We start from the raw sequence: 27,082 nt of genomic DNA, 5'->3' as shown, positions 1-27,082 counted from the left end.
GAAGCTCGGTAGAACTTTACATTACACCCTGTATATATTTGTTGGGTGTCTCTATGGTCTAATTTAGTTTAAAAGTTGTATTTTTATATAAATAAAAAAATACTAGTTTATTCCTCTTATTCTACTGATGACTTTTTATGCAAACAACATATTGTGCTTAAAATTAATATTTAATATTTTTGAAAAACTAGTGATCGCATCATCTAAAAATCTAAAAGAAATAGCGAAATATTGTTTTACCCCAAAAACATAATATTATAAGAGGAACAGAAAACAATTAAAAATAATAATTTTGTCTATCCTAATTACCATATTGCCTAAATATTACCATATTTAGCTGTAATTTTCTCATGAATTAACGATGTCAGGCTGGGAGTGAAGCAAAGCGAAAGCGTTTCCCTTTCAGTATGGGCGATACCGAGATTAAAAATTACCATATTGCTAATTGGTAATAACGGTGACAAACTACTAGAAAAAAACAGAAGATTAGCCCCTATCATATCTACCCTAATACTTAAAATACATTTCTGTGGCTTTGGTCTAACAGGCAGAGACAAATGAGCTTTAAAGTTTTTATTTTCTTTTAGCGCTATGGATTTTTTTCTATAAACTCTTCATAAGTAATTCATTTTTTGGCCTCAAAGAGTATCATCTTCAACACAGTATATAAAGGATAGTTATTGCATTTAGCAGACTAACTCGTACATGCCCAAAATTGACACAGGCACTTTTAGACCCAAGCCACAAATGTATAATTGCAAGTGCTAAAATGAAAATACAGGCATTGCAGCTATAACAGAGTACACCAAGTTCTTTATAAACAATGTAACGACTTGAATCAATAACATTTTTTAGCCCTTTCAAATACTATATTATAAATCAGTGTAGGTTGAAAAAACAATTAAGTTGTTATGGAACTTATATGCATTTCTACCTTAATGTCTTTTGGATAAACATTAAATTTATTTAGTATATTTATATATGTGTGCAATGGTTTTTATAGAACTAATAATTGAATCGCTTTATGCATAAAAAGTCTTAGTCCATAACATAAAACTTTTGTTATTTTTGAAAAAGTATTAAATTTTAAGACCTCTATTAATGTCAATAGCGATTGGATAAATTAAATTCTATAAGATAATTTTTTTTTTCAAAAACGCAGTCTTGATAGTTTGTATTATACACAATAACAAATGAAATAACTTTTGTTTTAATGAATATTTTTAAGATTTTTTTTTTTTATAATTTGTACTCATTTGCGCTGTAAGCACCAATAAGTTACTAAAGGTTAAAGGGTAGGATGGGAGATGGAGTGCGGTAGAGAAATGCGTGCAGATAAAAATAGCTCTAAGCGCTTATACTCTACCGCACTCCACCTCCCATCCTACCCTTTAACCTTTAGTAACTTAAAAATTAATTACCCAAATCTTTTAACAAAATGGCTATATTGAAATTTAAAAAAAAATGTAACAAAAAAAATTTAAAAAAATTAAAAAAAGTAAAATAGTTAAGTGCAATAAAAAATGTAGAGCTATATTATAGCGCAAATGAGTATAAATTGTTTAAAAAAAAAAACTGAAAAATATTCACTAGAAGAAAAGTTATTTTATTTGTCAAATCATTGTGGGCCATCCTGTATAATATAGTATTTATTATACTGTGGCCCTTATTATAAAAATTTATAATTATATGTAATTGATACACTTAAAATTTATTTTAATTAATCATCTTAAAAACAAAAAGTCTGTGTCATAAAACCAGTTTTATTAGCTTTCTAAACAACGAAATATATACCTTAATATTAAAAATAAATTAAAATTAAAAATATAGGTATTTGTATAAAATATAACAACAACTAACTTGTATTTTTGATAATATGATTAATCATTATTTTTGTAAATAGTTATCATAACATTAGAAACATTAATATGAGAATAACAGCCAACAGTCATATTGATAATATTATTTTCGCTGAAATGTGAACTAACGACTAACATCCCTTTTCAACAAACCTTACCTGTATACTTACACCGTGAGATGGTTTCTTGACGAATTCGCTATCCGAGACTGGTCGTCAGTCCGTCGCCGTGTTGTTAGCTAGGTTTAGCTGTCATGCGTTTAAGTGTAAAACCAGAAATCGAAAATAAATAGATCTTTAAAAATTTGGAACTAGGTACCCACATTTGCTGGAATTACAATCTGATGCGAGGACGACGTCTATAGTCATATTTCAAAGGCATGATTCGACCCCATGATGGTTCGCACTGCGATACGGAAGGCAAGGGGAAACCACCGTATAAATCATCCCAAGAAATAGCAAAAGCTACAAACAAATCTCAGGATTGAATACTAAAGAAGAAGATTCGACCCCGAGACACAAATAAACATTAAAATTTTTCATTAATTTACCAGCAAATTTACCCTGAACCATACAACTAATCATTTTTAAATAAAAACTAAAATGTAGTAGTTTATGGTTTTTGTTAATTTACAAAGTCCAAATTCATTGAGTTAAGTATTATGAAATGTATGTGTCACACACTAATATTAAACCAAATTTAAATTACAAAAAAACGTACAATATAAAATATTATCTGATAAATTTATGAGGAACTTTGTTAAATAGGGCCCACGCTTTTCTCTTATGTCAAAAATTAAAGATGTTTAACATTATTTAAAATTGTAGTTAGTTTTCGGTTGTTTTCAAAGTAATTGACATTTTAAATTAAATGTGCTACAATTGATTGGTAAATTGTTCTTGTAATAAAATTATTTTTTACTTTTTACTATTTTTTAGAAAAGCAGTTAAGAACTGATTAGTGTCAATAAGTTCAGATCACAAACGATCTACCGACTAAAAAAAGAATGTCCGGCGCTGCTGCTTGAATAAAAGTGGAGTATATTTGTTTTTATGTTTAAAAGAAGTATCTAAAGGTTAGACGGTTCAGAATTAAGTGTTTGGCGTTGTTTACTTTACGGGTTTAATAAGCAATGATTTAAAACATAAAGAAAATCTAGAAATCATTCGGCTAAAATATCAAATATCAGTAGTGTACTGTTACGGTGCAGTGGTGTACTGTTACGGTGCAGTGCAGTGAATGAATCACACACGACTGTCCGCCTTTTAAGGCTTAATTAAGGAATCCAGGCGTGGTAGGAAGTTACTCTGTATCAACCCTATAATTCCTAGAGACTATTTATGTATTTTTATAATCACCTGAAAATCAAAAGGGTTGTCGTACCTTAAAATCAAGTAACTAAACTCTCAAATTGCAACGTACAATGTTATTTATTATACAAATTTAACGACGAGTAAGAACTAAGTTATCGATTAAAATATTAAAATGAATAAAAAGCAGTATGTATATAAAGGTTTTACACTTGTTACCTGGGTCCGTGTTAATTCGGATATAAAATAGGCGGAGTGACACACACAAAAAATATAAAAAAAGAGCCGAACAATTATTAGGTAATTACTTGTTAGTAAATAGGTGTTGTATGGTATATATTAAAAAAAAAAAATTACATTTCAAAGTTGGCTTATTTCTACGTTTTATTATTAGTGTGGCACAAATAATGTGATGGTGCATTTAACAAGTTTTTTTTTGAGAAAAAATAGTTTTATTAGTTTCATATTATAATACAAAAAATGCAATTAATTTATCCTAATGGCCATGGAAAAAAGTTGCCAAAAACCATAACCATATACAATGTATTCTTAAGTTAAGGATGCATGTGCTTTGGGGTTAAACATGTTTAAAATTAAATTAAATTAAATATTTACAGTTAAATTAAATTATAAAGCTACCTATAATAATTGGACTCAGGATTTTCCGCGATAGAGAAAATTATATTATAAAATCATAACTCATAATCTGTAATATGATACAAAAAAATGTACATTTTAATATCTTGCTGATGGCTAACTTGCACTATATATTATAATATGCTTTGTGTAATTAATACCTTTTTATTAAATATATTTACAATTAAAACTAAAAAATATAAAAACAAATAGGTAAATAAAAATACATACTTTGAGTTAATTTATATAAATTGGAATGGAATAAACACATAATTATTGCTTTTGCTCTTTTAGAGCGAAGCATTTTATTATTATATTATAACGTTTTGAAAAAAAGTAATGTTTTAAGCTACGAAATAGTACGTTTAGGCAAAACCCAATTATCTCAATCGATTTGTCGCCAGTTTTACTCTAAGAATCGATGTCTTACTCAATTTTGACAAAACTGGAGATTACACGTTCAGAATGGAAACATCTCATTAATAAGGAACGGGGCTTTTAAAAATCACAGCAAAGTACAAAAAACGAAGAAAACGGTCAACGCAACGGATTTACGTCGGTCACGGAAACGGCGTTTCGGAATTTTAATCACTTTAGCCGACTGATTTATTAGAAACGATTGTAATGATATTATATTATTCAAATGTACAATTCTTGATTCGTTATGTTCCATAGTCCCAATGCTCAAATGGCTCCTATTATGAACATTAATTTTGATATATAAATGTTTTTTTTAAAATTTTAGACGTACTCGTGTGTAGTATGACTTACCAGGTTAGCAGACAGTGAAAATTAATTTTGCAAATCTATGGCCACTCGAATATTGTTATCAGAGTTAGGATTATACCGTCGTTTTTCTTATATACCAGCCGGTATGTTTTGACCAGAAACCGGGTGTGTATACAGAGTGAATAAAAAAATCAATTGAAACGGAACTCTAGAAAAATGTGTAATTTTTCCGAAATATAAGACGGAAAAATTACACATTTTTAATTGTCTATGCTTTATGTTGGCTACCATATATTACGGTCACCTTAAATGGTCAATTTGGTCACCCAAATATGGTACCAGTTGAAACCAATGGAATTAGTCTATTAATTGCCAAGGTAAGTCTAATCAAGTATTTTATTATCTGTTACCATAAACCGTTCAACATTTATTGTTAGAAGCCATCAGAACAACGAGATTTCCCAAGAGTCCCTGTGTGAATTTAATTGTTTTCTTGTGTGGCGCTTATGAGTGGGAAAAAGGCTGAGTGGTTTAAATTTTTCACCATGAATAACGATTAATTAAATATTTATTAAGTATAAAATAAAAAATAGAAAATGGGTCTCTGTTACTATTTAAAAAAGCGTATGTAATAGTTATAAGTTGAATTCATTTAAATATGAAGTACAAAATAGTGTATCATTTTTAAAATTTTACAAACAGTTGTGGGTAGAGCTTAAATTTATACTTGTAATTGTAATTTACTACGAATCGTCGAAAAAAAATTGTTTATGTTAAAGGGCTAGAAGAATATCTCAAACACTAATGTAACTAGTTAGACTGGAAAATTTACATTTACACTAACATTGACTTATCTTATTGTTATTACAACTATAATAATTATATTTTCTAGAGTTCGGTTTCAATTGATTTTTTCATTCAATCTGTATACACACCTGGTTTCTGGTCAAAACATACCGGCTGGTATATAAGAAAAACGACGGTATAATCCTAATTCTGATAACAATATTCGAGTGGCCATAGATTTGCAAAATTAATTTCCACTGTCTGCTAACCTGGTAAGTCATACTACACACGAGTACGTCTAAAATTTAAAAAAAAAACATTTATATATCAAAATTAATGTTCATAATAGGAGTCATTTGAGCATTGGGACTATGGAACATAACGAATCAAGAATTGTACATTTGAATAATATAATATCATTACAATCGTTTCTAATTGTAGTAACATAAAGCATATGTCTAAGTTTTAACTATATTTATTAAACTATCATTTTGTAATAACATATTATATATTCAAATTTATACTATATGTGACATTTTTATATAACTATCATGTTATTATTATTCAATATACAACGCGCGTAGTGTGATATAGAACCTCTTTGAATAATTTCAATAAACTTAAAATACTCTAATAGATAGCGTACATACTCATTTTAGGCGTAACATTTACATAACAATAGGTTCATTAAAGAAGGAGTTAAACACACGACTCGACACGAACTTATCCGAGACGAACTTAACCAACACAGAAACGCACTATTTAACCCAGCCCACAGCGCAGCGAAGCGCAGTTGCTCTCTCACATCTCTCATATCCTTTCTTTCCTTATTGTGTGGACGCCAAAGTCGGGTAGCTGTTATCAGTCCGCCGCGGCCACCAATGTCCTTCCTTTCCTTATTGTGTGGACGCCAAAGTCGGGTAGCTGTTATCAGTCCGCCGCGGCCACCAATATCCTTTCTTTCCTTATTGTGTGGACGCCAAAGTCGGGTAGCTGTTATCAGTCCGCCGCGGCCACCAATATCTTTTCTTTCCTTATTGTGTGGACGCCAAAGTCGGGTAGCTGTTATCAGTCCGCCGCGGCCACCAATAACATAATCCTTCCTTGTTATCCTTACACATACATACGCCGAGTCCGTAGCGATATATAAAAATACTATATTCATTACAGTACAATTACTTAAATACTTTAAACCGTACGAGTTTCTTATCACACACGTGTCATTATTAACCAACAAAAAAACACTGTTGTTCTTTCGTTCATTATATACATATACCTATACCTAATTACTTTCCTCTTAGAGGTATCGTTAAAGGACATTAATTCTAGCGGTCGAACAATCCTATTACACCCATGTGACTATTTTTGGTCAGCAAGGAATGTAGTCGGCTTATAATAACTCAGTAGACGTGGTTATTTCTGACAAGCGCACTGATTATTATAATATCATTGGTAGACCGTGTACTGAATTACACTTTAACGAGAAACAGATGGTCATAAGATAACGTTAAAACGCCAGTGTTTGAAATATTTTATGAATGAAAACATTCGTGTTAAAACAACGTTCACTTCGGCATATCAAGATCACATACTCAAGGAATATCGACAAGGTCATAGAGCTTCGAGTGACTCCACGACAAGGTATGTACTGCATACAATATTATAACACTGTGTAATAATAAGTCTAGAGGCAGGAAGTGAGCCCTTGTAGTAAACATACACATATGCACACCCCGATTAAGAGTCGTTTTCATACTTATTTAAAATATCCATTCACCGCCGCTTCCCCGTCCTTTTCTTTTATTACAAATTGGCGCCCAACCAAAAGCTTATACCTACAAAACACAATTCTTCTAACCATTGTTCAAAAATAATCTTTGTTTTTCCTTTTTCTCTAAAAAAATATTCTTTCTCTCACATTTTCAAAAATATCACACACTTGTTTAGAAACATATTAATGACTCGCACAACAAAAGAACTTTTTATTTTAACTGCCAAACAGATTCTCATCAAATTGATAATCCAATACAACGATAAAATAATAACAAACTATTTTGAAATCATTCAAATAATTACAAATATAATCTGGGACATTTCTACAAAATATGACATTGATGTAAACAACTCCCTTCTGTTCCAAAGATTTTTTACACATCATATCAGCAATCGTCAAACTTTTCCTATCTCGGACATTACTTTAATAAACAAAGTAACGGAAACACTTCAATTTATCGTCAAAAATTCAGTACACAAAATATTTCATTCAATTCCAAATTATACAGATTTTATACAACTAAATGAAAAAGAGACATTAATTTAAAACCTATGAGTTCAGTACACACCGTTGAAGTCACTAATACAATAAAACAATTAATTCAAAAAATCATAAGCACTCATAATTCCCCTGTTGCATTTGAAAACAAAAACAAATTACAAACCTTTTTAGCGAACTTACTCTGGACAGTAACAAACGAAAACAACAACTTCTCTCCAAAAACGTTATATGCGTTTCTACATTTTTTTGAATCCAGACTAATTAGAGGAATCATATATCCAAAAACTAGCAATGAATTAATATTGGAATTAATATTAATTTTTGAAAACATTTTAAACAAATTATCTCCCACGACTATTATTCCCACAAGTGATCATTACACAGACGACCTCACAAATATCTTAAGACAAATTATTCGTGTATTCATATCACAGGCAGATTTTTCAACTGAAATAACCTCCCACAATCAATACAAAAATTTAATAAAACAGATTTATACACAAGCCCTCAGAAATACTAATATCAAAGACAAAGAAGCTATAAAATATTGTCATACGGTCTTATTAACCAGAACAATCAGAAGTTTTATCTTTCCTGCAACGATTCAAGCGTTATTCCTGGAAATATTACAATTATTAGAATCCACATATTACACGCAAACATAAACAACACCCAACAACACGTTTCCATTATCATGTCAAATGGAAAATGACCATTTAAATGATATTTATCAATTGAACAACTTAAGTCAATTAGAAGGCACCCTTGAATACTGTTATGACAGAATTACAGAGACGCCAACCAGGTCATTAAATGATCTAACCGAGATTAACACGGCAATACACGGGTAATTGAGCCCCGACCGATTTTTCTGTAGAACACTTAACAGGGGTGACAAAACTTCTCTTTGTAAACCAGACATAAAACTCTTAAAAATATCGTTAAATTTTTCATTACAAAACTCTCAAAAATGCCTAATTTGCTTACAAACTTAAATATTTAATAAATATATAAACCTACAAAATGTTTTTTTGTAACATATCCAAATTTTCACAAACATAAACACTTAATAATTTCAGCTTTGTCAATACACTGAGGAAATGTAACTCTTTTAATACACAAATACTTAATTTCGATTTTATTTTTTACATATCTTGGTGAATATCGTACTATAGATCTATATACTATCTTATTATAGATGTAAATAACTTTAACATTATAACCACTGCATCATACCAACATAAATTTTGAATACAAAAATAATATTGTTCTAACATAATTCATTTTTATAATAATAACAATAATATACATAACACCTATAAAATAAAGGCCACTCATATAATAATACATGCTAAAAATATATATATATAAAGGGCAATACACATAGGCCTAACATATAATAATAAAAATAATATTAATGCTAATAAATAGAGCATTAATAAATAAATAACGCTTTTATATAAGCCAAATATATAATATTGAAACCGATAAAATTATATAAATATAGCAATGAACTTAACAAGAATAGGTTTTCATTAAACAACATAATAATAATATTCGCCAAGCAAATCGTATAACATTATGAATCTTTATAACAAATATTATAAAAACAATAATATAACAAAATCAAATTTAGTATAAAAGTATCACCCTTTTATAATTTTAATAATGCAGTAAACAAATCCATTACAATTATTTCACAAAAAATAATGCGTAAAATAGTATAATTTCCTAACATTCACAATATTTCCACATATCCCATAAACAATTATCGAATTTTTGCAAACAATCCTTTTACACAATATTACTGTATTACACGAAATCAACTACAATTCACACCTAATTTTTTTTTTAAATATCACTTTAATACGCTTAAGCGAGGCTTCAGGCCGAAATAAAAGATCATACTAGTATACTTAATGAACCATAAATATAAAACTGAAATTTATCATAAAATACCAAATCAAAAACTATCATTACTTTAATACGAGTATTAAAACACTTTTCTAATTACAAACCGAGATACCTAATGGCAAATGCAAACGAGAAATGTCCTTATAACCTAATAATGCTAATAAAATTGCGACCCATAGGATTTTCTTAATTTAAGGTTTCAAACATAGAAAAATAACATCGCACACAATATTATTACCGACAAAATGTCGGGATATAGCATCAATACTAATTACAACATTAAATATACTACCAATAATTAATATAAGCATTATATCGCAAAGTTAATTTACATAAGAATAATATTAATAATCCTTGTATAATAAGTGATATTAATAATGATAATATTAAAAAATATATACATAAAATATGGTAATAAATATTACATAAATAATACAGACCAAATACCAAATATATAATAAAAAAATTTTTTTTTTTAAAAAAACACAGGCTATTTTCATAAAGAATGTTAATATAGGCTACATACATAATAAGAAAGCAAAACAAACAATAAAATATATTGAATAATGATACAAGAAATGCTATTGATCATTTATTTACAATACAAATATAAACATACATAAATGAGATATCAATAATATAGATATCATATATAAAGTCTAAACATATAAACAAGTTGCTGATAAATACTCTATTACACAAATAATAAAAATACACACAGGCCAAAAAAATACATAAATGATGCCAAGTAGGACCAATTGCATAACGCTAAGATCAGACAAAACATACATACTAGGAAAAATATATAAAAAATTCTAATTTGGTATAAAAGTATGATATTTTTCATACAACTCATACATTACACATATAATTAATATATTCACAATAGATTATAAAACTACTTTTAATGTTATGCATTGAGTCAAATGCGTTACAGCAAAATTAAAACACAATTTTGATACACAAATCATCTAAAAGGGAGATAGATAACACAAATTAACAAGAATATAAATACTTTATTAAGATAAATTACCACTTATATTAAACAAAACTAAATCATTTCAATAAAATTGCCCATCACAATAAAATTCACTTAAGCCAAGAATAAATTACACTAAACAATTTTCTTATAATTATCATATAACTTTAATGACACAAAATACAAGTTTGATCATCTTTTCTTAAATCTAGAATAACGTAATAAAAACATATATACAACAAAAATTCTTTTATACATATTATCATTAAGCATACACGAGTATATCTACTCAATGAAATCATCCTTAGTTATATTAGATCTAATCTAAGTAATAAAAAAAAAAAACAAATTTAAAGTTTTCTAAAATATTTCAAAACCTTTTTTACAAAAAACTATATTTTCAAGAAACAAAAAATACATTAGTTAAATTAACACATACATTTCTATTTCAATCACACAATGTGATGACATTTATTCCATAGTTAATATTTCTACACCACTATGACCACTTTGTTCATAATTTTATATAACAAATGCATCAATAAATATGCAATAATCAACGCTTTTATACTATATATATCACATATACAATGATATATACTAATCTAGAATAAGGCTAATTACTAAGCATAATATAATTCACTAACACAATTTTAAAACAAAAATATATATAATTTATAAAAAACAAAAGATTATATAATTAATACAATCATAAATCATGTATTTAGCATTTAAATATTAGATATTAATGTATATCACTTAACTCAAAATATTCTCTAATCATTGATTTATGTAAAAAAAAAAAAAAACTATAAAATATAAAATTACAAAAAATTGTTTAATTATATACAATCTCATATATTCCCAATTATTAAATAATATTATTATCAAATGTAATCATGTCATAATTGTTATTATGTGTCTAAAACATTTGTATTTCAATATAACCTAGCACTTAAGTCATTATCACATTATATACAACTTAAACATATATATATAACGAATCATTACATATATAAAATCGATACATGCCTCGTTTTCACCAAAACCATTTATTGTATAAAAAAACACAACACCAATTTGTAAACAAACATACACACCTATGCTCACACATAATCGACCCTTCTTTATCTACAATCTATCAATGTGTACAACAACAGGATCTATTCCATCACATACGGTCATCGGCAACCGATCATCGGACCGCCCACATCTATACGGAAACACGCAAACCAAACCGGATTGTCAAATCCTCAATACAGCCTGGTAATAGAAGGGATGACCATACTATTGTCACCCCAACAATACAATCCTGAAATCCTATTACAAACAGTAATTCGTTCGACCTTCGCAACGGTTCACGTGTTTAACTTCAGTAGTTCAACCAATCTTACTGTCATGTCGACATTTTCTAAAAGAAATGCTTGGTATTCAAACTTCATTATTGACGACTACATGAGACTTCTCGTGAATTATTCCAAGTCAAACGTTTATGCATTTAATACGGATTTCATTAATCAACTCCTCACACATGGCTTTGAAAACGTCAAGAAAAATTTAATCGAACACAACATATTTTCTAAACAATATTTGTTTTTACCAACAATTGTGAGCGGTTGCCATTGGATTCTAAACACAGTACACATCCCATCACATACTATAACACAGTATGATAGCTTATACACATATTTTCCGCAAGTAACCAATACCATTGCAACCATGTTGAAACAATACACAGATCTTATGAACATTGATCCAATTAATTGGACAATCGTTCAAGGTGATTCTCCCTATCAAGAAAACGGGTATGACTGCGGAGATTTTGTTCTCGAAATGACCAAACATATCACTATGGAAACACCATTCAATTTCAATCAGAAACATATGTCTCTTATTCGTATTCGACATGAGAAGGAATTACGACTTCAAACAATACTACCAATACTCTTACGACATGGCATGGATGGGAGCAATAATCAATCATCTCAAACTTCTAAAAACACAACATTATCACCCAACTCAGTATCAGGTGAGTCCACTGAGTTAATAAACTATAAAGCCATAAAGAACAAGCGTAGACTCAAACGTATGGGTTATAAAAGACCACGAAATCACAAGAAAAAGAACAAAGCAAAAACACATGATCACACATTATCACAATAATACACACACCTAAATTCTTTAGACAAAAAATATAATATATTCATAATAAAATAAAAAAAAGGGGAAACAACATGTATCACATTTCATTATATTCTCATAGTTTAAGATAACTAACCATTATTATTATCATAATTACTATTATTATTTTATCCATTATTATACACCTTATCATGTTACGAGGGCGTAACATAAAAAAATTAGCCCGCACTTTGTAGTAACATAAAGCATATGTCTAAGTTTTAACTATATTTATTAAACTATCATTTTGTAATAACATATTATATATTCAAATTTATACTATATGTGACATTTTTATATAACTATCATGTTATTATTATTCAATATACAACGCGCGTAGTGTGATATAGAACCTCTTTGAATAATTTCAATAAACTTAAAATACTCTAATAGATAGCGTACATACTCATTTTAGGCGTAACATTTACATAACAATAGGTTCATTAAAGAAGGAGTTAAACACACGACTCGACACGAACTTATCCGAGACGAACTTAACCAACACAGAAACGCACTATTTAACCCAGCCCACAGCGCAGCGAAGCGCAGTTGCTCTCTCACATCTCTCATATCCTTTCTTTCCTTATTGTGTGGACGCCAAAGTCGGGTAGCTGTTATCAGTCCGCCGCGGCCACCAATGTCCTTCCTTTCCTTATTGTGTGGACGCCAAAGTCGGGTAGCTGTTATCAGTCCGCCGCGGCCACCAATATCCTTTCTTTCCTTATTGTGTGGACGCCAAAGTCGGGTAGCTGTTATCAGTCCGCCGCGGCCACCAATATCTTTTCTTTCCTTATTGTGTGGACGCCAAAGTCGGGTAGCTGTTATCAGTCCGCCGCGGCCACCAATAACATAATCCTTCCTTGTTATCCTTACACATACATACGCCGAGTCCGTAGCGATATATAAAAATACTATATTCATTACAGTACAATTACTTAAATACTTTAAACCGTACGAGTTTCTTATCACACACGTGTCATTATTAACCAACAAAAAAACACTGTTGTTCTTTCGTTCATTATATACATATACCTATACCTAATTACTTTCCTCTTAGAGGTATCGTTAAAGGACATTAATTCTAGCGGTCGAACAATCCTATTACACCCATGTGACTATTTTTGGTCAGCAAGGAATGTAGTCGGCTTATAATAACTCAGTAGACGTGGTTATTTCTGACAAGCGCACTGATTATTATAATATCATTGGTAGACCGTGTACTGAATTACACTTTAACGAGAAACAGATGGTCATAAGATAACGTTAAAACGCCAGTGTTTGAAATATTTTATGAATGAAAACATTCGTGTTAAAACAACGTTCACTTCGGCATATCAAGATCACATACTCAAGGAATATCGACAAGGTCATAGAGCTTCGAGTGACTCCACGACAAGGTATGTACTGCATACAATATTATAACACTGTGTAATAATAAGTCTAGAGGCAGGAAGTGAGCCCTTGTAGTAAACATACACATATGCACACCCCGATTAAGAGTCGTTTTCATACTTATTTAAAATATCCATTCACCGCCGCTTCCCCGTCCTTTTCTTTTATTACATAATAAATCAGTCGGCTAAAGTGATTAAAATTCCGAAACGCCGTTTCCGTGACCGACGTAAATCCGTTGCGTTGACCGTTTTCTTCGTTTTTTGTACTTTGCTGTGATTTTTAAAAGCCCCGTTCCTTATTAATGAGATGTTTCCATTCTGAACGTGTAATCTCCAGTTTTGTCAAAATTGAGTAAGACATCGATTCTTAGAGTAAAACTGGCGACTAAACACGATTATTATTTTCTACGTATTAATCAAATAAAAAATAGGTGTTTCGATTTAAAAAAAAATTAAGTTTTTTTTTTACAAAAAAAATGATGCTTCTTATAAATAAAATGTTCATTATTCTGAAATTTATAACCGTTAAGTTTAGCAAAAATAGTTGTATATTTTCCAAAGAAAAGTGTCTTTATGTCTAACGAATAATTTTGTAAAGATTTGTTGTAAATACTTATTACGTACATCGTTTTCGTAAACCATATTTGATATTGCCAAGTTGTTTAATTTTGTAACTTCTAGTTTTCAATTAATATCTAGTTTAGTTCATCTGCTGTAATTTCATTGATCTTAATAATACCTAAATAAAAAACATAATATTTATGATTAATAATATTTGTATGCGTTGATTTGTAAAAATAATTATAATTGAAAATTACTTTTATAGCGTTTTCCACTCTTCTGAACTATTGCATCCAGGTGACAAATTAACCGGGATAATCGTAGTGAAATAAAAAAATGCAATACAGTATGCCCCAATTCTGTAGGTTAAACAAAATAATATTCATTAGGAAAACATTATAAATAACTAAATAATAATAATAAATATAATAATTAAAATTAATTTTATGTTTAACAACTCTGTGGCTTGGTGCAAGAAGGGCCAATGTCAAAATTTGTTAATATGATTTAATAATGATTTGTTAATTTGTTTTGATAATTCAGCTGTAGTCTAAATTATACCTGCTGTAATATTACTCAAAATTCTTATCTTTTATTATCTACCTCCCGTCATCAGTCATTCTCACTTTCAAATGAATATAACTTTTGAACGGATGAATAAAAATACAAATTTTTTTTACCAATTCTTTTTTCAAAATTATTTTGAACAAAATGGCTATCTTGAAAAAAAATAAAAATATGTAATAAAAAATTTTAAAAAACTATTAAAAAAAGTAAAACAGGTAAGTGCAATAAAAACCACGGTGCTTATAGCGCAAATGAGTATAAATTATTAAAAATAAAAAATCTCAAAAATATTCACTAGAACAAAAGTTATTTCATTTGTCAAATCTTTGTGGGTCACCCCGTATACTATAAACGAATTAACGCAGGTAGACGGACAGCGATGTGCTGTTTTTATTAACACTAACACATAACGTTTAACGTTAATTTAAAATATATATGCATTTCATTCCATTGGAATATCATCCTGTATACTATAAACGAATTAACGCAGGTAGACGGACGTATATTATATCTGTACGACGTTATTCTTTATCTATGATTATTATTATATTTTGTTTGGTACTTGTTATTATTATTATATCAGGCTTTCAGTAAAAAAAAATGTAATTTTTTAATTTAAACTGCCCCTACTTGCCCCCCCCCTACGGACGCCCTTATCTGAGAGGTGGTAATTAGTTTTTGTGGAAATCCTCCTCATCTATACATTTTTAGTCAAATATGATTAAGTTAAAACTGTTTGTGTAATGATATTTTATTGAATACGTGTACAATATACACTATACGAATAATACTATGAATAATAAAATAATAGTAATATATTGAACTACGTTATATTTAATTAACGTGTTCAGAAAGCTGGAAGTGTCTTAATCGAACTATGATACTTTTTTGGAAAACTACAAACTTAAAAATAGTTCTTATTATAACTAAGCTAACTATAGTTTACTAAATACTAAATGCTATTAGAAATATCATTTGAAAAATTCAATAAAAGTTGAAAAAACGTGATTTAATGGTGAATTATAAATTTAAAACAACTTCCGTAGCGCAGAGTAAACGTTCTTAACTGGCTTTAACTGTTTGTATTTTTTTATCTAAGGTATTTATTGAACTGTACTACTGGAAGTTCATTGAAATGTTTTTTTATTAAATTGTAAAACACATTCGGCATAAAAAAAAAATCGATCAATATTTTGGAGTACAGCTCGGTCATAGTTGGTTTGCTTATATAAAAGTAGTAAAATTGTAACTTTTTAGTTAATATACTTAACCTGACAACTTTCCAAGAACTTACAGCAGTTTAAAGTTAAATTTGGAACATTTAAAATTGTTTTTATAATTTTCAAAAGGGAGTAGTAACCTTGTAACCTTGTAGTTATTTATTTGTTATGAATATATCTATATATATATATATACAATTACATATTTTAAACACGTAGCGGTCTTAACTTATAGGCCCTAATAATAGTACAAAAAAGGAAGTTCCCACAAAAACGGTATATTAGTATTCTAACATCCGAGTTCGGTCTCTCCTGAAATAGCCATTCCGGGTTCACACTGAAAGAAAATTCGTATTCGCGTAGATGGCTGTCAAACGCCGAATATAGAAACCGCCTGGAGTGCACAAGCGGAAATCACTTCTCAAAGTACATTTATATACATTGACAGTATAGCTGTGGTCGATAGGGATAAAACCAAGTTGTATCAACAATTTTAAGTCACCGTGTAGAGCTAATAGTCATACAGTAGGTAATACGAAAATGAAATACTTTTATAAGAAGAAAATATGTCATTTCCACTGATATTCAGTAATAGCTTTTCCATTGTTGACAATTGAAATTGAAATAAACTGTCATCGTAGTAAAATGTTAGCACAGTAGGGGAAATAAGCAATTACACTATATTGATTGAAGTATGAAAAAGTTTAAACGAAATAAAATCGCCTACCACAATATGTAATACAGAACGACGTAAGACTCATTTTCTAGGAAAATGTTTTTCCCCTAAACTTTGAGGTAAGTATTTTACTATATTTTTCAATACGAAAAAAAGTTTTGCATTTATCGCTTATGATAAAAGAAGTATGGACTTCATTTTTTTCAAATGAGAACATGTGTTTTTAGTTCCAAAAATATGTAGGTTTGAATTTTGAATTTTCATCAATCTGTTCGTTTGCTATGACATTACAAAGATTTGAATTTAAGATCAATATTTCAATATTCGTTTGGTTTCTACAACAGTAGTACAATAGTTTTCCATTAAATAAAAATATTGACCCCCGTCGATAACACTTGTCACCGTCACTGTGCTTGAATATGTAGATAAGGTCCACTTGTCTATCATTATTACAAAACGTTTCATTATGTCTAGTTATTGGGTTCTCACATACAAAACAATGCGAACATAAATATGAATTTAGCAAACCGAAAACATATGATAATTGTAAGAGGAAATGTAATATATTTGCAAAGCATATAGCAAATTAACAGATTGACGAAAATTATAAAATTCAAACGCTAACATTGTTTGTCTACATATTAATGGAATTAAAAACATGTGATCCATACACGCATTACGTTTAATGGATGAAGATAACTAACCTAACCTAACATACAAACATAGGAAAAACATTATTATTAAAACATTCATATTTTCTGAGACAATTATTGCCTTACATCAAATGGATACACTCTGTATATGTGTTATGGTAAGTTGTATATAGTACTGTCAAATTAAGATCAGTAACACAAATTTAATATAATATGTAACATAAACTGCAACTAAATAAAAGACTTTTACAAAAAAAACACTGATTTGTTTATTTCTTGCTTCTTGCGTGAAACACAAAAGTATTTTTTTCATGGGAAGTCTATAAGGTTCTATATGATGGTGGTGATCCATTTTGTGTAATTCCGGCGATACTGTTTATCGCATGCAAGCGTTATCACCAGGGTCGTTTGACGATATTAAATTATGTTATGTATGATTAAATATCAATATCCTTCATGAAATTAATTAAATCACGATTTAACAACATGTTATACCGGTAATACTATGTACTGCATATTAATGAACGGGCGTTCGTGAATTGTCACCTTCCATATTAAATTTAAAAACTAAGCCTCCGAAATGTTAAAACAGTTATAGGAAACTAATTTATTAGCTGTACCCGGTAGTAGAAAAAAATTCAAATATGTGTAATAAGTTGTAATAGAATGTGTTATAAATTATGTTGAGTTGATATTATTTTAAAACGTTGACAGTCTTTTGATCCAGTCCTATCGTCTGAGGTTGCGTTAAATATTAGCCCTTTGAGTGTTTTTTGTTTAATGTGTAATAGAAGAAAAGCACGGGGAAGCGGCGGTGAGTGGATATTTTAAATAAGTATGAAAACGTCTCTTAATCGGGGTGTGCATGTGTGTTTGTTTACTACAAGGGCTCAACTTCCTGCCTCTAGACTTACTATTACACAGTGTTATAATATAGTATACAGTACATACCTTGTCGTGGAGTTACTCGAAGCTCTATGACCTTGTCGATATTCCTTGAGTATGTGATCTTGATATGTCGAAGTGAACGTTGTTTTAACGCGAATGTTTTCATTCATAAAATATTTCAGACACTGGTGTTTTAACGTTATCTTACGACCATCTGTTTCTCGTTAAAGTGTAATTCAGTACACGGTCTACCAATGGTTTTATAATAATCAATGCGCTTGTCAGAAATAACAACGTCTACTGAGTTATTATAAGCCGACTACATTCCTTGCTGATCAAAAATAGTCACATGGGTGTAATAGGATTGTTCGACCGCTAGAATTAATGACCTTTAACGACACTTTTAAGAGGTATAGGTATAGGTATATGTATGAACGAAACAACAACAGTGTTTTTATTGCTTAATAATGACACGTGTGTGATAAGAAACTCGTACGGTTTTAAGTAATTGAATTGTAATGAGTATAGTATTTTCATATATCGCTACGGACTCGGCGTATGTATGTGTAAGGATAATAAGGAAGGATTATGTTATTGGTGGCCGCGGCGGACTGATAACAGCTATCCGACTTTGGCGTCCACACAATAAGGAAAGAAAGGATATTGGTGGCCGCGGCGGACTGATAACAGCTACCCGACTTTGGCGTCCACACAATAAGGAGAGGAAGGTTGTATGAGAGATGTGAGAGAGCAACTGCGCTTCGCTGCGCTGTAGGCTGGGTTAAATAGTGCGTTTTTGTGTTGGTTAAGTTCGTCTCGGTTAAGTTCGTGTCGAGTCGTGTGTCCGACCACTTCTATAATGAACTTATTGTTATGTAAATGTTACGCCTGTAATGAGTATGTACGCTATCTATTAGAGTATTTTAAGTTTATTGAAATTATTCAAAGAGGTTCTATATCACACTACGCGCGTTGTATATTGAATAATAATAACATGATAGTTCTATAAAAATGTCACATATAGTATAAATTTGAATATATAATATGTTATTACAAAATGATAGTTTAATAAATATAGTTAAAACTTAAACATATGCTTTATGTTACTACAAATGTTTTGTGTAAACACCACGCGTAGACTACCAAAGGGATGTGGACGACACGAAAACGAGAATCAGAACGGGTGAACCCTTTTTTGAAATTTAACACCACCACGACCCTTCCCTTACTAGCTGCAGTCTCCCAGGGCAGTACCCGACAGTCTGTTATTAAATGTTAACCGAGCCGCACGCACACTCCGGTTAGGCAGTCTGTTAGCCGCGTAAATTTCGAAATTATGTCTACTTTATAATTTGGTCGACAACGAGCAAACTTTGAACCATCAGTTATCAGCGGTCCTGTTAAAAGTAAACGGTAAGTAAATCTCACATCGTTTTATATTTTTTATGTGCTAGTGTTGTATAGTTTTTTCTGGACCAATTACGGTGATGAGACAACGTCTGTCTATAATAATTTGTTTCCATGGTTACTTATATCGTAATAATAATATAATGAAAATATTTTCAAATATTTGTTAACTGTTGATTCATAAACATTAGTGACCTAGAAATTTACAACGGTCAAAGTTTATGATCTTCTCTGTTTTTGGGTTTTCCTTAATATAAAAAAACTTTGACTACAGATTTTTTTTTAAAAAAACCGTACATGCTCTAGATCTATCTTCAGTCTAATATTCAGACCTTCAGTCCTAAAACTTAGAAACAAAGGAAAACATTTCTACCCCTTTTTTAAAATAAAAGTTTTATGATATAAGGTATAATAATATTTTTTTTTAATAATACCACGTATAAAAGATAAAGATATAGCGACATAATCAGAATAAACAAAAATATTTAAAAAAAAAAACTATGCAGTCACAATCAACAGATTAAATTTTATAAAAATGATTGTGTTTGTTTAAAATGTATAATAATGTAATTTTTCAAATGGTTTTTTAAATATTTTTTCTATTTTTGTGACTGGACTCACGTTTACCCTGCGTTACTACTCTATACAAGTGTTACACCGCTGCTACTCTGGCTCTCCTGGACCCAGTTTTTCAAATTTACCTCAAATTCCCAAATATACTTCTAGAATATTTATTTAACATAGTAAAAACAAATTCCTTTTTTATTTATAATATACCGATAATATATGCCGAGATTTGAACCACAGTTAGTGCGTAGAAACACTGCACAGTGGTCTAAAATCAAAAAACGGTGGCCAAAAATAAAAAAATAAAAATGGAAGATGTAATTTTTTTTTTAGGTTGTTATAATACTACTTAAGTTCTCTGAAAATTAAAATTAGAATTTAAAATATTGATTTGAAATTTTACTTACGAGTTGTTGAAGTTGGAAGAATCGAAAATAATTTGGTTGCTAATTCACGATTTTTATTATAATATATAATTATTTAAATTTTTTGGTAGTTAATTATTTTTTTAGGACAATTACATCATACTCAATCGTGATTTAAATGATTTTTTTCATCTAGAATGCATTTTACCCGGTGCATATTACAATTAGTGTAAAAACTCTTATTATAAAATCAAAAGATAACAACATTTTGCAGACAATATGTTATCGAATTAAAAAAAAATAATAGGAAAAAAGTTAAAATTATTTTGAAAAAGTAAAAAAAAGGTGATTTAAATCTTTAAATATTAGGTTTATAAAAAAAAGCTATGACATTGTTTCCAAAATCTTGTTATCCCCTCATTTTCGTTATAGGTATTTTGGTTTTAAATCGACAAGCAGCGATGGAACGCAATATGTGTAGGTATGTTTTAACGCTGGCAAATAAGATGTAATCGACGCGTCATAATGGGTACAATTTAAAATTATTAAACATAAATGTTGTCTTCTATTCTACTATACTGTTGTCTACTGTTGTACTAAAACATAAATAAAAAAATTCTCAAAAAGAAACATCACAAATTTGCAAATATTTTAAGAGTAAACTCTAGTATAGGGAAAGAATAACCCGGTATATACTATAGTAAAGAGGAGCGAAAACTTTGTTTATTAAATAGCAAAATATATGCAACAAATGACAAAAATCTATTTTGTAGCCATTTTAAATATACCATCTAGTTTTAAAAAGAAAAAATATTAAGTTTTTCTAGTTATACAACTTTAATTTTTTAAACGAATTTAAATTTTGTTTCATGTAGCTTACTATTTTCTCTGTTCGAGCTAAAATGCTGATTTTTGATGAAAAGTTATTAATAAGTAAAAACTTAAATGCTTTAATGACATTTTAAAAACAAAAATAAAAAATAGAAAATTTGCCGGTTTTTGTTCCATTTAATTTTAAGGTATTTAAAATAAAAGTCTTACTTGAAGTCGTGACTGATGTCGTATTCTTTTCTGTCTGGTATAACCATCGGGTGATATCGGATAGCTAACTGATGGCAGAAAATTTTATCCACTCTTGTTAAAGTTCCAACATTGACTACAACGCCTTTATCGGAAAATTTGAATATATGTACCGCCTCTGGGGTAGAGTAAGCGCGTAGAGCTATTTTTATCTGCGCGCATTACTCTACCGCACTCCACCTCCCATCGTACCCTTTAACGTTTAGTAGCTTAAAAAGTAATTATCAAAATCTAGTTATCGACCAGTCAAAATTTTCATCAAACTAATCTTAGTAAAATGGCTATCTTGAACTAAAAAAAAAAAATAAAAACATTATTTAAAAAAGTAAAATAGTTAAGTGCAATAAAAAACGTGTTGCTTGTAGCGCAATTGAGTAGAAACTATCCTATTTTTTTGTATACTTCAAATAACAATTTTATTACCCATAAGGATTTGACCTTTCTGATATATATCTTCTGAAAATTATTATTTAAAAATAAATCCTTTTCAGAATCAACATTTGTTCTTCAGCGGTGTATAAGACTTTACTCTAATGATCATAATAGGGTATACCCTACAATTGTCAAAGTTAATCTCATACTATAATAATAGATGAAGTCCTAGTGTTCTATTTCTCACTTTGTTTAACGCACATAGTATTATATTGTTTAACAAATCTTTTGGACTTTATTTTAAAAAACAATGTATTTTGTTTCCGTAAAACTCTTGGAATGTTTATCAAACCCGGTTTTGACTTAATTAAAAATGATAATATTATATAAGCTAAGCACTTAGTTAAAAAATCGATACACATTTTATTTGTATTTACATCATCAATGTGACTTAGAAAATAATAAATATTATGTTATTATTTAACAAACAGCTAAGCAACTATGGTTATTATAGTTAAAAAAAAAGTTAAGTATTTCAAAAACCCTAAACTACAAAAAATAATTAACTTTATTGTTTACGCGTATTTTAGTAGCAATGCTATCATTGTCAGGGCTTACAACAGATTTGGTCTGAACTTTTAAATATTTGGTTATTTTAATTCTTATCCATCATGTTATAAGAGGTTAGTGAAGTGTGGTGAAACCACCATTATATTTATATACCATTCGGTTCAGAAGAATGAATAAAATTTAAAGACAATTTGACGACAGTCAGTTTTGGTTCAAACAATGCTTTTTTTGGACTGTGATTGGTTTAGAATATGCAGATTTACACTGTACTAATTTTTTGAATAGATTTTTATTTTAAGTTATTACTAAAACGTTTAGTTAAAACAGCGATAGATATTTTGTTTATACGCGAAGCTATTAAACGTCCAAAGATGATATTTACAAATTATAATGTAAAAGTTCGAATTTATCATATTTTAACAAGTTTAATGACAAAAACCTTATAACTGTAAATAATACGTTATTATTTTTTTGTTTTTGCAGGAACCTCATTTACAGCCGTCAATTCCTGGGGGTCCTGCTGAAATACAACATTTCTCATTATTGGATTAAGACAGTTGTGGTTATAGTTAGTATAAACGAAATTACTGATAATTTTAAAATAATAATTGTTTTACCTTACCTTAGGAAACTTGAATAATGGCAACCGATTCTTACAATTTTCACTGACTGGCAACATATCTTCTGTTTTTAATTTAATAATCGTTCGTGGTAAGTATAGCCATAAATAATGATGATTAAAATAATTATTAATTTTTGTATTTTTTTAACGAACATAATTTACAGCGACCAATTTTTGTGACATGCGCTGAGTGGCTACAAGTCATCTTTTTTTAATTAGAATAGTCGTGTTTGGTGAGTATATACATAATAATTGGTTATTGTAAAATTTTAACTTTTTTTTTCTTCCCCCAGGAAGTATTTATTTATAGCAACCAATCTTATAGCTGCTCATTTCAACTATTGTAGTTATCAAATGGAGTATTTGCTGTCAATTCATAATCTGGAATAATTAAGAAATTACAAGTATTTCAAAGAATTCAATATTCTTTATGATTAAGGTTATAATATATCAACCTAACAAGATGTGGATTAAGTGGAAATTATAATTTGTTTATATACTTGTAATAAAATATTTGTTCATACATTCCAATACTTTTGAATATATTCTCCTAAATATATAAAAAAAAAAAATTAGAAAAGGCAGAGTAAAAAAGGAGGAGAGTAACTACTCCAAAATTAATTTACTCAAAATTGTTTGTTGCGCCTTGGTTCCAAAAGAAAAGTCTATTTAATTAAATTGTATTTTTCATGGTCTCTTCGGTTTATTTAAAATCTATTCTAGGAGAGTTATTAATTTAAGGGAATGAAAATCCCTTTTACTGTTTTCTGCGGTAGGTAAATAGGGTTCCAGAAAAAAATGTTACCTAAAAACCATATCATAAAAATTGATCGGTTTTTAAAATAAACTGTGTACAATATCTAAAAGTTAACATTTAAACCTTAAAAAACTACCTAAGTGTACCTCAGGAAACTCTGTCTTATTTTAAATACGTTTTTATTCATCTTTTATTTAGAATGTACCAATGGGTTAAAATACTTTTTAGAAGTATCTTTTTACAAGACAATATATTGTAACTGTTACGCTCTAAAAATACCCTAGAAAAACTTTTACAACAAATATTTCATAGAAAAAGTTACTAGTTAAAAATACATTTTTTTAATTTAAAGCCCTCTACAGACAAAAGTTTTATTCGTGACGTGATATGCAAAAAGCATATCCAAAGTTTATGAATGTTTGTTTATCAATAATATTAGAATACATTTAACGTGCTTTTAAGTAATCTAAATTTTAGTTCTTGTCACTAATATTCCGTCTCTTTTTAGATTATACCGCACTATCAACACTAAACAATTAAAGAATAACATAAAAATAAGTTACAGTGGTTACAGACAAAAAAATCATTATAAAGTATGGTTTAATGTTATAAATTATATTAATAACTAACTAACTTAGAAAATGATTAAAGGTTATACATTATAATGCGAAATAAATTGGATACTCAACGTTTCTGGGCTCATAGAAGTTATTTAAGTACACACTTATGTTGGTCTGTTATTAAATAATACTATCTATAATATAATCGTTTTACTTTTGGTGTGTACATGCATATAATAAATATACATATAGTATATTTAATCTATGGTACATGTAAATATGCACTCCACAATGCAATATTTTAATTTGGTTTGTTGTTTGTAGGACACTGGATTAAAAGTGGACGCCTTGCAAAGAGCTAGTGGCCGTCTTTGTTAAATCAACCGATTTATGGAGCGCTTTCCATGCAGCTTATAACAATTAAAAAACTGGGAAAGCTACCTATCCCTAAGAAAAGATGCTTGGAATTGGGAATACCACTCAAAAAATTCTTCGATGCGAATTTTAGATGGTAATATTATTAAATATCAATATAAATTACAATATAGACATTAGGTATATGTGTTTATGGTGATAGGTTGTATGTATTTTCGGAAGACATCAATTTTCTCGAAAAATAATTAAAATTGTACGATTACTTAGCCGTCTACAGTTATAATAAAATAAAAATTGTTTGATGTTTGATAGAGTCCCACCAACCTAATCTAAAAAACAAAACTATAAAATTGACTCGAAAAAAAACGAAATTTGGAATATTATGGCTGAATTGGAACAATGAATGTTTTGAGAATGAAAAAAGTGAAATAAGATAGTTAAAGTTTCCAAGTAAATAAACACACCCCTGGACCTCATATCCTCGAAATTGGGCTTATTGAATTATCGGGTGAATGAAAAACTAAACGTTTTAGAATCTGACCTTTGAGTAATTAAGCAGAGGATAACTAAAAACAACTTAAAAAAATAACAATTTTTTTTACAAAATTTCAATAATGAAAATGACACTATTTGCCAAATCACCCTTATAACTAATATATAAGCAGTTAGTGATACGTAGTTATAATATTATCTAATAGACTGGGCCAAAAAAAATGGTGCAATCGGTACAGTAGTACACAAAGAAGATATTAGACTTTTTTCATTTTTTTTTTTTGTACTATTATAGTTATTAGGCGGGACAAATTTAATGTATTTTTCAAAATTTTAACACCATCCCTTATGCGTTAAAACCATATCAACTTTGGATTTTTAAATGGTAACCCCCAATTTTTTTTTGGTGATCGTGTTTATTTTTTTTAAATTTAATTTTAGGCGTAAAAACTAGGTAAATCGATTGAGTAGTTAACGAGCTACACAGTTTTAAAATTAAAGGGAGTGTAAAAAATAAATTAAATATCTTGGAGACACTAACATATTAAGGTGACACTTGACTGCTCTCTGTTATTATTTATTGACAATTAACTTTGACAATAGCTATAGTAGCGTTTAAAAATCATAACCGTACCAAACACTATTTACTTTAGATAAATAATTCACCGATAGTAAATAATAATGATAACCGCTATATCGACTGACAAATATACCACCACTACACACTTTTACATTTATTTTATAAAATAGTAGGTATGTTTAATTTGTTATCAATACCTTGTGTATATTTTTCCAGCATTTAGCAATTATATGTTTTGGTTAATTTGACACATTTTGTTTATTCATGCGATTTGTACGTCTTAATTTCATAGTATATTATAATAATATAGTATCATAACTTACTAGATCTATGAACTTGTCAACATTTATTGTGTTTTAAATAATAACATTGATATTAAATATCCATAATCAATGTGAATACCAAGATGGAGTTTTGCTCAAGTGACAAGTCTATAAAACCTATAACCTTAATTATAAAATGTATGCACATCAAATATCAAAATTAAAGGTACTTATAATAATAATATGTTATTTAAAATAAATAGAGTAATTTGAATTATGCTTGATGATATTTTAATTGAAACTTTTATTCTTACAGTATTATGTCTTTGTTCTGAGAAACTTATAAATGTGTAGTTTTGTGTTTTAATATATTGGTATCTGAATTCAAAGAAAAAATATAAAATTTTTTATGAAAAAATTGAATCTTCAATCATCATTTACTGA

The 27,082-nt window shown here is 28.9% G+C and overlaps 1 protein-coding gene and 2 long non-coding RNA genes across 14 annotated transcripts in view; 1 reads left to right on the top strand and 2 right to left on the bottom strand.

Moving 5' to 3' along the window:
* Nucleotides 1-27,082, bottom strand: part of LOC126835109 (oligosaccharyltransferase complex subunit ostc-A-like) — an 84,142-nt gene that overhangs the window by 32,949 nt on the left and 24,111 nt on the right. The window lies entirely within an intron of this gene.
* LOC126835112 (uncharacterized) lies at nucleotides 3,281-22,128 on the bottom strand. 2 transcript variants are annotated; one of them, XR_007685154.1, is made up of 4 exons: nucleotides 22,009-22,128; nucleotides 14,882-14,983; nucleotides 14,688-14,802; nucleotides 3,281-3,875 (listed from the first exon to the last, which is right to left on the bottom strand). It is a non-coding gene; the product is annotated as an uncharacterized LOC126835112 (long non-coding RNA). The 2 variants fall into 2 exon arrangements; XR_007685153.1 differs by lacking the exon at nucleotides 3,281-3,875 and having other exon boundaries at nucleotides 14,579-14,802.
* LOC126835110 (uncharacterized) lies at nucleotides 19,807-27,082 on the top strand. Of its 11 annotated transcripts, none has more exons than XR_007685152.1 (10): nucleotides 19,807-20,041; nucleotides 23,473-23,557; nucleotides 23,617-23,700; nucleotides 23,776-23,844; nucleotides 23,909-24,015; nucleotides 24,877-24,961; nucleotides 25,020-25,100; nucleotides 25,253-25,439; nucleotides 26,592-26,864; nucleotides 26,955-27,082. It is a non-coding gene; the product is annotated as an uncharacterized LOC126835110 (long non-coding RNA). The 11 variants fall into 11 exon arrangements; XR_007685148.1 differs by having other exon boundaries at nucleotides 23,905-24,015; nucleotides 25,020-25,179; XR_007685147.1 differs by having other exon boundaries at nucleotides 23,905-24,050.

This window comes from Adelges cooleyi, unplaced genomic scaffold (genome assembly GCF_023614345.1).
Source record: "Adelges cooleyi isolate 19-005CV unplaced genomic scaffold, UGA_ACOO_1.1 ACOO_flye_CR_arks_rails_tigmint_CR_PRNA_22, whole genome shotgun sequence".
NCBI classification, from domain to species: Eukaryota; Metazoa; Arthropoda; class Insecta; order Hemiptera; family Adelgidae; genus Adelges; species Adelges cooleyi.
Note: the sequence above shows the minus strand (reverse complement) of the source record. Positions and strands in the feature narration are given on the sequence as shown.